Here is a 12,429-nt window from a genome sequence, read left to right as displayed (position 1 = left end):
AAAGCTCAACAAAAGAAACTAAGTGGGTGTGCATCCAACTTGCTTGCTCACGAAGACCTAGGGAATTTTGAGGAAGCCCATCATTGGAATATACAAGCCAACTTATATAATGTAAAATTCCCACTAGTATATGAAAGTGACAACATAAGAGACTCTCTATCATGAATATCGTGGTGCTACTTTGAAGCACAAGTGTGGTAAAAGGATAGTAACATTGCCCCTTCTCTCCTTTTCTCTCATTTTTTTATTTTGGCCTTTTCTCTCTTTTTATGGACTTTTTTATTTTTTTTTCGTCCGAGTCTGTCGGTGTACTAGAGTAGGGGTACCCTTGTACCCCGAACTTGTGCACGGGCAGTCGCAGCGTCCCGCGGCAAGGACTGCCAGGCCACCGCCAAGACTCCCCGTGGTCCCCCTGAAGACCATTCAAGAACAAAGTACTCAAGACAAGACCCCGGCAAGAGGAGCTTGTCGGGAAGAAGGCAAGACCCCGGCAAGAGGAGCTTGCCGGGAAGGCCATCAGAAGCGTCCCAAGACCCCGGCAAGAGGAGCTTGCCGGGAAGGCCATCAGAAGCGTCCCAAGACCCCGGCAAGAGGCGCTTGCCGGGAAGGCCGTCCGAGGCATTCCAAGGAACTTGCCGCGGCGCGCTACGCGCGCCGACAAGGCCCGGTGAGCGACAAGCTCCCGGAAGCGACAAGTCGACAGCCGCGGCAAGGCGCTTGCCGCGGCAAGCCCCCACTCCACGCCCGCGCTCCAGCACATCCACCCACGTGTCGCTCCGGGCCCCCTCCCCCCGAGCGCACGTGGTAGGAGGCTGTGCAGCTAGGGGCGTGCGGTGGCACGCAGGCGCTGACAAGACAACCATCGTGGCAAGATGGTGGCGTCCCTAGCGGTCCCTTTCGGTGCTGTCTAGGCGACACAGACGGGCATTTAATGCCCTTGTCCCCTGCCGTCTGGGTTAGGTATGATAACACTGTAGCAGCTAGCTGTGCCTACTACAGCACCTAGCTGTCCCTACCCACGGCACCCTTTCCATTTTTACCCTTGGCCCCCGTTGCTCTATGTCGGTAACCCCTTGAGTATAAAAGGAGGCCCGTGTGCAACGTAGAGGGGGTCGGCCACCTCGAGAGCTCTCGCGAGGTTCAACAATTCCACACACTCACGCTCGCTCCGGAGCGAGAAATCAATACGAATCCACAAAGCAGGAGTAGGATTTTACGCATCCTTGCGGCCCGAACCTGGGTAAATCACTCGCGTGCTTCACCTCGATTTACCCCTCGCACGACCAACCGCCCGCTTGCTTCGCCTCGATCTGCTCTTTGCGCAACCTCCGCCCCCCGCCGAACCAAAACGGACCCGGTTCGCCGGTCCCATAGGTGCCCATGGATCAGAAACCCCGGCATCTCTGGCGCGCCAGGTAGGGGGCGTCGAAGTTGTACGAATCAGATCCGGCGTTCTTGCGAGCTAGATCTTCGTCTTCTTCATCAACATGCCACCGAAGAAGAAAGTTTCGGAGGCAGCTGCTTCGTCCGCGCCGAGCCACCCACCGCCGGAGCAAACGGACGGTGGGGCAGGCGCCGGCGGAAGGGCATGCATCGACGAGGGAACTCTTGGTGCTGCCAGGTCCCAGGGCAAGACTGCGCTGCCCATCGGCGGCGTGGCCGGCTCCCACAACGATCGGGCGCACTCCAAGACCTCGGCGTCCGTGCATGCACCGCGCCCATCTCAGGAGGCGCGGGACCGGCAGCGTCATGGTACTCACGGTACCATGCGCTCGCTGGATCAAGATCGAGCTGGTGGATCTCGGAGCGCCCAAAGTCACCATGCACGTCAACGCACCCAGAGCAGATAAGTTGCCAAAGCCTGAGCAACCAGATCTCCAGTTTTTGAGTTACCTCCCCTGGATCGGCTCACCTTGTATGAAAAGCCTATGCGCGGAGGAGCCGACTCGTAGCTGGCGGCGCACTTGCGTTGTTTCGAGCTCGCTCAACAACATTAGGTGAGCTGCGGCTGGTTGCTACACTAGCCGCGCCCTTGCATTGTTTCGAGCCTGCTCAACAACGTAAGTTAGCTGCGGCTAGTTGCTACACTAGCCGCGCCCTTACTTTGCTTCGAGCCCCGCTCAGCAACTTAAGTGAGCTGCAGCTGGCTGCGACAAGGTTTCTTGCCGGTAGCGGCACTGCCAGTTCCGCGCTCAGCGCTCGCGGTCTGGATGCCTGCGCCGGCAAGTTCCCTAAAAGCGTGGGGTAAAAACATACAAAGTTGACGCCAGAATGGGAAGGCCCTTACCGGGTGAAACGAGTCACTGGGCCCGGCGCCGGCCGCCCTGAGACCGAAGATGGTATCCCAGTGAGCAACTCCTGGAGCATCGAGCATATTCGTGAGTTTTACCCGTAAGGCGCGGTTGCCGGAACCCGTTCCGGCAACCACCTCTTGTACAAAGTCTTGCCGTTGTTGCATGTAATCCTTTGTACGAGGCCGGGCGCAGATCCCGTGCGCAGTAGAGCCCGCGTGCTCTGCACATTTTGTCGATTTTATGCTTTCTAATTTCGGGCATATATGATCTGACATTTGTGCAGCACCAACACCACGGCAAGCGTTGACGAGCTGCTAGGCTCTCTATCTTTATTTTCTCTTCTTTCTTTTCTTCCTTCTTCCAAGGAAAGAAAGGATCCCTCGCCCACAAGTTTGCCGGGGGAAAGGGGAGAAGAGAAGGGTATGGACCAGGCGTCGTTCAAGAATTTCGTCTTGCCGGGAAGCAAACGACAGAAAAGCTAAGTTGCCAAAGTTTGAGCAGCCAAATCTTTTAAATTCCAAGTTATCTCCCTTGAACGACTGCACTTTGTATGGGAAACCTGTGCGCGGAGGAGCCAACTCGTAGCTGGCTGCGCCCTTGCGTTGTTTCGAGCTCGCTCAACAACATTAGGTGAGCCGCGGCTAGTTGCTACACTAGCCGCGCCCTTGCATTGTTTTGAGCCTGCTCAACAACGTAAGTTAGCTGCGGCTAGTTCCTACACTAGCCGCGCCCTTACTTTGCTTCGAGCCCCGCTCAGCAACTTAAGTGAGCTGCAGCTGGCTGCGACAAGGTTTCTTGTCGGTAGCGGCACCGCCAGTTCCGCGCTCAGCGCTCGTGGACCGGATGCCTGCACCGGCAAGTTCCCTAAAAGCGTAGGGAAAAAACATACAAAGGGAGGAGTCAAGTAAAGGGAATAACATTGCAATGGCTATCCAGAAGAAAATTATATTACAAAATAGCTTGTCGCAGCTCTAATAAATATTTTCTATGACATAGCTAGCAGCGACAAGGAAATAAGGAAGCCGGCGACCTAGTCGACGTGGTCGCCCTCGACCCTCTTGATCCCGCTCACCTTGTCCACAATGGGTGCGACAAGGGCCTTGAGCTCTTCCTGATCGATATCAGGCGGCAAGGATCTGAGGACGTTGTGGAGGCGGAGGCCTGGATTGCGGAAGGCTACCTTCATCAACACCTTCTGAAGGGCTCCCGCACAGATCTCGCGCGACTCGTCGGCCAGCCGCTTCGGGATCTCATCTCGGAGCCGCTGGAGTGCCGTCGCCACGCCTTGGAAGAACATAGTGAGCTTGGCGCTAGGTTGGAGGTTCTCGTCGGAGGAGTACCCAAAGTCCTCCACCCCCAGCTGCGCCAGCTCCTTGTCGATATCCCCAGCGGCGTTCACGAGGCTCTCTGTCTAGTGCTCCACCGTATCCCTAAAGGCGTTTTGGGTGGTGGCAGCACTCTCCAGCAGCGCCTTGTCGGCATCGATCTCCTTCTTCAAGGCCGCATCCCGCTCCTTGGCGCCGTCCAGCGCCCTGGTCAAAGCGACCAGCCTCGACTCAAGGGCGGCGTTGGAGTCCTTGGCGGCGCTGAGCTCTTCGCCATATGCTTTGCGGTCAGCCTCCAGCTGCACCACCTTCATCTCCAGCACCTTTTTGGCGGCCTCGGCAGCGGCGGCAGCGTCCTCCGCTTGCTTGAGGGCTCCGCCCAGCTTCTCCTCGCGTGCGGCAAGCTCCTCCTCGTGAGCGTCGAGGTCGACCTTCCGCTGCGCCTGCTCGCCCACTTCCGCGGCTAGCTTCACGGCGGCAAGTCGCTGCAGCTCTTCGGCTTCAGCCTTCTCGAGGAGAAAGGCCTTCTTCGCCTCAATGAGCTGCTCCCGCTCCTCTGCCAAGGATCGGACGGCTTCCCGGTGGAAACCCGCGAGCTCGTCTGCGTGCTTCTCAATGTCTGCCCCCGCCTTCGCGACAAGTGCCTCGCGGGACTCCATCTTGGCTTGTCGCGCGCGGTAGAGCGACATCAACCTGCGCAGCAGCCGCTCCTCTTCGGGCTCATTGCTGCAGCTGCTCGGCGCGCCGACCAGCTTCAGACCCGCGGAGGCAAGCACTTCCCCGTCGAAGACCTCTGCCTCGACCGGCACCCTGGAGCTTGATGCCCAGGGTAGGTTGATAAAGACGCCTTCGCCGGCCTTCAAGTAAGCGCTCGGCTGGGGCTCCTCGGTGCTTGGTGTCGCGGCTTCGGCGGATGGGTCGGCGGTCGGCGCAGCGCCTGGCGCTCCTGCGGCCCCAGGGCCGTCAGTACGATCGCCGGATTCCTCGCCAGTTGCTGCGGCACCAGCCTTGGCGGCCTCGGCACCGGCGGCGTCTCCAGCACCGGCAGCTTCGTCGGCGGCGGCCTCTCTCTCCATCTGCTCCCCAGCGGATGGATCTGACGGCCGGCCAAGGGGAGAAGAGTCAAGCAAAATCCAGCAAAAACTCAAGAAGGTCAGAAGAAGAGCCCAAGGGAAATTTCGAAGCAAGAAGATTACCTGCGCTGGGCTCGGTGGCCATGGTCTCTGCCGCTGGGGGGATGCTGGTGCCGTCCCTTGGCGGAGAGCTTCCCCTTACCAGAGAGCCACCCCCTGCCGGAGAATCTCTTGCCGGAGAATTTTCCCTGGGCGGCGTAGTTGAAGCAGATGGCATGCCGGGGGCTGTCTTCGGACGCTCCTGGTGAGGCTACTCTGCTCCTGCGCAAGTCAGCAAGCAGATATCAGCAAAGACAAGTACCCATGCGCGACGCACCACGGCAAATAGTTCACACGCTTACGCTGGGGGCTGCCATGGAGGAAAGTCGCCAGGTCCAGCAAGGTTGTCTCGGGCGCGCCACCCGTTGTCGTGGTGGGCACGTCCTCGATGATGACCGCCGGAGCCTTAGCTCTCTTTGCCGCTCTCTGGGCCAGAGTCCTAAAAAGGAGCAGGTTCAGGGAAAAGCAATTGGGAAACAAGAACAACAGCAAAAACCGAAGAAATGCGAGTGCAGCAAGAAAAGCTTACTCTTCTTCATCCTCCTCGTCGGAGCTCAGCGCGGAGAAGTCAAAGCCCGGCGCGCTCCCAGAGCGAGGAGGCGGAGGAGAAGCTTCTCTTGGCCGCTTAGCGGGAGCAGTGGTGGCGGTCTGAGAAGACCCTGCTCCGGCTGTCGGCGCGGCACGGGAAGTAGCAGGGACCGAAGCGGCGGTCCGGCTAGACCCTGCTCTAGTTGCCGTCGTAGCATGAGGCGCTCCCACGGCAACGGTGTTTGCCGCGGTCGAGCGCGTCACGCGGCGTGGCGACTGTTGACCCGCTTGTCGCCCCGCCTCGTCGCCAACCTTGTGGAGACGCCTCCTGGGCGGTGCTGGGGGCTCTGCTTCTGGTGGGCTGTCCGGAGGCAAGGAGGAAGAGTAGTCGACTTGCCGCGAGCTGCCCGTATCTTTGGTAGGCTCGCTCGGCTCAGCACCTTGCCCGGCAAGCCCCTCCTTGCCGGCAGACTCCCCTTGCTCGCCGCAGCTCGCCACTTCTGCCGCGTCTTCTTCCGCGGTGGTGAACCCAAACTCGCCCGCGGCTGCGGCTGCCGCCACCTCCTCCAGCCTGGTGGCGATACGCGCCATCTCCGCATCAGTGGTGTCGCGAGTGAGGCCGTCTTTCTCGTCAGGGCGGACGGCCACTTCCACCAAGTTGTCGAAGAAGTGCTGCACGACCTCGTCGGCAGGCTCCTGCCAAGTTGGCACAATCCCGTGCGAGTCGCATTCCGGCATCATTGCACGGATGCGATCGAGCGCGGAGTTGTTGCACAAAGGCACGACGCCCCCCGGCAACCTGAACACCTCGGGATGCTGGGGGTCATACCTGAACAGCTCCTGCAGCATCGCGTGGAGTTCCAGGACTGTGAAGTTGTAGTTGAGGCCTGGCCGCAGCCTCATAATGTCTGCCGCGTTCTTGAACTCCCAAGTTGGCCTCCCCCGCTCTTGCTGGGGGGCGATGCGGTGGCAGAGGAAGTCTGCGCCAACCGCGCCGACAGTGAGCCCGGCATTCCGAAGACGCAGGATCCTGGTGACGGCGATCCCCAGCCTGTCGTCCTCCGGGGCCAGGTCGCTCCAGTCGTCGCCGCGCGCCACCGGGGTTTGGCGCCGGGCGGTGAAAGGCTGCGGACTCTCCTCGACAATCCAGCACCAGTCAGTCCTCCACTCCTCCCACTTGCCGCGGAACTCTCCCTCCAGATAGGTCTCCTTCTTGCCGGGCCTCGAGATCCAGGCGATCCCGCCGGATAGAGGCTCTCCTCTCTCTACTCGAGGAGTGAAGAAATGGCAGAAGAGGGCCACATTGGGAAGAACTCCGACAAAGTTTTCGCAGAGATGCGCGAAAACTGCCATCGTGAGAACGGCGTTGGGGGTGAAGTCGAGGAGGTGGAACCCATAGGTGTTCATGACGTCACAGAAGAAATCAGAGAAGGGCGGGCAGAGCCCGCAATAGAAGAACAACGCGAAGAAGGCATACCCCTTTGGGGCAGTCTCACAGGCGGCGGTGGGGAGAACTCTTATGCGCGGATGCGCGCGCGTCTCCGCCGACCAGAACAGAGAATAGTCCGCCTTCAGCTCCATCGCGCCGAGCCTGGGGGGAAAACAGCCCGCGTCTTCCGCAGCGCCGCGAGCTGATGCGCCTCGGTCGTCTTCACGGTCTTCCCCCTGTGGGCTTTCGGAGCCATGGCGGAAGCAGTGGAAGGGGTCGACGACGTTGGTGGTGCTGGCGGCGGCGGAGGGCGGAGCGCTGCTCCCTCTCTCTCTGCTTTGGGGAGGCGAGAGGGCGGCAGAGATTTCCGAGATTGGGAACGGCAACGGGCAAATGGGCCAACTGCCCCCGCTTCCCCTGCTCTTAAAGGGGGAAGGGGGCGGACGTTCCGCATTTCGAGAGAAGGAACCCCCACGACCTCCCCCACGACGCCGCATTCAACGCGTGCCGTTCGGGGGGAGGGCGCGGGGGAAGCGGAGGAAGGCGCGGCGCGACCTAGGCCGCGCGTGCCCGTGCACTGTTTTGGGCCTGGCCCAACAGCGCTCGGCACCGTGTCTGGCCCAGGCCCGGGGGCTCCTGTCGGTGTACTAGAGTAGGGGTACCCTTGTACCCCGAACTTGTGCACGGGCAGTCGCAGCATCCCGCGGCAAGGCCTGCCAGGCCACCGCCAAGACTCCCCGTGGTCCCCCTGAAGACCATTCAAGAACAAAGTACTCAAGACAAGACCCCGGCAAGAGGAGCTTGCCGGGAAGAAGGCAAGACCCCGGCAAGAGGAGCTTGCCGGGAAGGCCATCAGAAGCGTCCCAAGACCCCGGCAAGAGGAGCTTGCCGGGAAGGCCATCAGAAGCGTCCCAAGACCCCGGCAAGAGGCGCTTGCCAGGAAGGCCGTCCGAGGCATTCCAAGGAACTTGCCGCGGCGCGCTACGCGCCCCGACAAGGCCCGGTGAGCGACAAGCTCCCGGAAGCGACAAGTCGACAGCCGCGGCAAGGCGCTTGCCGCGGCAAGCCCCCACTCCACGCCCGCGCTCCAGCACATCCACCCACGTGTCGCTCCGGGGCCCCCCCGAGCGCACGTGGCAGGAGGCTGTGCAGCTAGGGGTGTGCGGTGGCACGCAGGCGCTGACAAGACAACCATCGTGGCAAGACGGTGGCGTCCCTAGCGGTCCCTTTCGGTGTTGTCTAGGCGACACAGACGGGCATTTAATGCCCTTGTCCTCTGCCGTCAGGGTTAGGTATGATAACACTGTAGCAGCTAGCTGTGCCTACTACAGCACCTAGCTGTGCCTACCCACGGCACCCTTTCCATTTTTGCCCTTCGCCCCCGTTGCTCTATGTCGGTAACCCCTTGAGTATAAAAGGAGGCCCGTGTGCAACGTAGAGGGGGTTGGCCACCTCGAGAGCTCTCGCGAGGTTCAGCAATTCCACACACTCACGCTCGCTCCGGAGCGAGAAATCAATACCAATCCACAAAGCAGGAGTAGGGTTTTACGCATCCTTGCGGCCCGAACCTGGGTAAATCGCTCGCGTGCTTCACCTCGATTTACCCCTCGCACGACGAAATGCCCGCTTGCTTCGCCTCGATCTGCTCTTTGCGCAACCTCCGCCCCCCGCCGAACCAAAAGGGACCCGGTTCGCCGGTCCCATAGGTGCCCGTGGATCAGAAACCCCGGCAGAGTCTCATCCCGACTTGTGGGGGAATCATAGTCTCCATCATCCTTGCCTCACATGGGACAATGCTCTAATAATTATGATCATCACACTTTATTTACTTACAACTCAACTCAATTCTTAGAACAAAATATGACTCTATGTGAATGCCTCCGACGGTGTACCGGGATGTGCAATGACTCATGAGTGACATGTCTGAAAGAATTATGAACGGTGGCTTTGCCACAAATAAGATGTCAACTACATGATCATGCAAAGCAATATGACAATGATGAAGCGTGTCATAATAAACGGAACGGTGGAAAGTTTCATGGCAATATATCTCGGAATGGCTATGGAAATGTCATAATAGGTAGGTATGGTGGCTGTTTTGAGGAAGGTATATGGTACCAGTGAAAGTAGTGCAGTACTAGGGAGGCTAGCAATGATAGAAGGGTGAGAGTGCGTATAATCCATGGACACAACATTAATCATAAGAACTCACATACTTATTGCAAAAAATTATTAGTTATCGAAACAAAGTACTACGCGCATCCTCCTATGGGGGTAGATTGGTAGGAAAAGACCATCACTCGTCCCCGACCGCCACTCATAAGGAAGACAATCAATAAATAAATCATGCTCCGACTTCATCACATAACGATTCACCATACGTGCATGCTACGGGAATCACAAACTTTAGAACAAGTATTTCTCAAATTCACCACTACTCAACTATAATGACTCTAATATCACCATCTTCATATCTCCAAACAATCATCAAGTATGAAACTTCTCATAGTATTCAATGCTCTTTTTATGATAGTTTTTATTATACCCATCTTGGATGCCTATCATATGAGGACTAATTTTATAACCAAAGCAAATTACCATGTTGTTCTAAAGGACTCTCAAAATAATATAAGTTAAGCATGAGAGATCAATAATTTCTATAAAATAAAACCACCACCGTGCTCTAAAAGATATAAGTGACGCACTAGAGCAAAATTATCTATCTCAAAAGATATAAGTGAAGCACATAGAGTATTCTAATAAATTCCAATTCATTTGTGTCTCTCCCAAAGGGTGTGTACAGCAAGGATGATTGTGGTAAACTAAAAGGCAAAGACTCAAATCATAAAATATGCTCCAAGCAAAACACATATCATGTGGTGAATAAAAATATAGCCTCAAGTAAAGTTATAGGTGAACGAAGACGAAAGAGGGCATGCCATCCAGGGCATCCCCAAGGTTATGCTTTTGGTTGTCCTTCAATTTTACCTTGGGGTTCCTTGAGCATCCCCAATATTAGTCTCTTACCACTCCTTATTCCATAATCCATCAAATCTTTACCCAAAACTTGAAAACATCACAACACAAAACTCAACAGAAAATCTCATGAGCTCCGTTAGTATAAGAAAACAAACCACCACTTAAGATATTGTAATGAACTCATTATTTATTTATATTGGTGTTAAACCTACTATATTCCAACTTCTCTATGGTTCATACCCTCCGATACTAGCCATAGATGCATCCAAATAAGCAAACAACACATGAAAGACAGAATCTGTCAAAAACAGACAAGTCTGTAGTAATCTGTAGGTTTCGAATACTTATGTAACCCCAAAAATTATGAAATAAATTTCTATATGTGAGGAATTTATCTATTAATCAACTTAAAAAATAATGAACCTAATCCGCTCTCCAGTAAAAAAAATGGCAGCAAATCTCGTGAGCGCTAAAGTTTCTGTTTTTTACAGCAAGATCGCAAAAACTTCCCCCAAGTCTTCCCAAAGGTTCTACTTGGCACAAACACTAATTAAAAACATAAAACCACATATAAATAGAGGCTAGATGAATTATTTATTAGTAAACAGGAACTGGGTTGCCTCCCAACAAGCGCTATCATTTAACGCCCCTAGCTAGGCATAAAAGCAAGAATAGATCTAGGTATTATCATCTTTGGTAGGCAATCCACACGTGACTCTCATAATATATTCATAAGGTAATTTAATTTTCTTTCTAGGGAAGTGTTCCATGCCTTTCCTTAATGGAAATTCGAATATAATATTCCCTTCTTTCATATCAATAATTGCACCAATCGCTCTAAGGAAAGGTCTACCAAGAATAATGGGACATGTACGATTGCAATCAATATCTAGAACAACGAAATGCGCGGGCACATAATTCCTATTTGCAACAATAAGAAAATCATTAATTCTTCCCGTAGGTTTCTTAATAGTGGAATCCGCAAGATGCAAATTTAAAGAACAATCATCAAATTCATGGAAACCTAACACATCACACAAAGTTTTTGGAATTGTCGAAATAATAGCACCCAAATCACATAAAGCATAGCATTCATGATCTTTAATTTTAATTTTAATAGTAGGTTCCCACTCATCATGAACTTTTCTAGGGATAGAAACTTCTAATTCAAGCATTTCTTCATAATATTGCATTAAAGCATCAACGATATGTTTGGCAAATGCTTTATTTTGATTATAAGCATGCGGAGAATTTAGCACGGATTGCAAAAAGGAAATACAATCTATCAAAGAGCAATTATCATAATTAAATTCATTGAAATCCAAAATAGTGGGTTCATTGCTATGTAAAGTTATCACCTCTCCAATACCACTTTTATTATTATTTGCATCAATATCTAAAAACTCTGAATCGTTGGGACGCCTTTTAATTAAAGTTGAGACATCTCCAGTCCCATCATTATCAATATTCATATTGTAAAAAATATATTTAATAGGAGACACATCAATCACTTTTAGATCCGCATCCTTATTATCATCAAAACTAGAAGAACATGCTTTTATAAAGCAATCTTTTTTAGCATGCATCCTAGCGGTTCTTTCTTTGCACTCATCAATGGAGATTCTCATGGATTTTAGAGACTCATTTATATCATCCTTAGGTGAAATAGATCTAAGTTTCAAAGAATCAACATCAAGAGAAATTATATCCATATTCCTAGCCAACTCATCAATATTAGACAATTTTTCTTCAATCAAAGCATTGAAATTCTTTTGTGAACTAATAAATTCTTCAATACTAGATTCACAATTAGAGGGCATCTTATTATAATTTCCATAAGAATTGTTGTAGGAATTACCATAATTATTAGAGGAATTACTAGGATACGGCCTAGGATTAAAGATTCCTCTATACGCGTTGCTACCAAAATTGTTCCTACCAACAAAATTCACATCCATAGATTCATTATTATTACCAATCAAAGTAGACAAAGGCATATCATTAGGATCATAAGAAACACTCTTATTAGCAAACAATTTCATAAGTTCATCCATCTTTCCACTTAAAACATTAATTTCTTCTATAGCATGAACCTTTTTACTAGTAGATATTTCGGTGTGCCATTGAGAATAATTAACCATAATATTATCTAGGAGTTTGGTAGCTTGTCCTCAATTGATTTCCATAAAAGTGCCTCCCGCGGCTGAATCTAAAAGATCTCTAGAAGCAAAATTCAATCCAGCATAAAAAATTTGTATGATCATCCATAAATTCAAACCATGAGTAGGGCAATTACGTATCATTAATTTCATCCTCTCCTAAGCTTGTGCAACATGCTCATGATCTAGTTGTTTAAAGTTCATAATGTCGTTTCTAAGAGAGATGATCTTAGCAGGAGGAAAATAATTAGAGATAAAAGCATCTTTGCACTTGTTCCAAGAATCAATACTATTTTTAGGCAAAGAAGAAAACCAAGTTTTAGCACAATCTCTAAGTGAAAACGGGAACAGATTCAATTTAACAATATCATTATCCACATCTTTCTTCTTTTGCATATCTTACAAATCAACAAAGCTATTTAGATGGGTAGCGACATCTTCACTACGAAGGCCGGAAAATAGATCTTTCATGACAAGATTCAGCAAAGCAGTATTAATCTCACAAGATTTAGCATCGGTAAGGGGAGCAATCGAAGTGCTAAT

This window comes from Triticum urartu, chromosome 2A (genome assembly GCF_056163025.1).
Source record: "Triticum urartu cultivar PI428250 chromosome 2A, HENAU_Tu73, whole genome shotgun sequence".
NCBI lineage: Eukaryota > Viridiplantae > Streptophyta > Magnoliopsida > Poales > Poaceae > Triticum > Triticum urartu.
The sequence above is the reverse complement of the archived record's forward strand: the minus strand, read 5'-3'. Positions refer to the sequence as shown.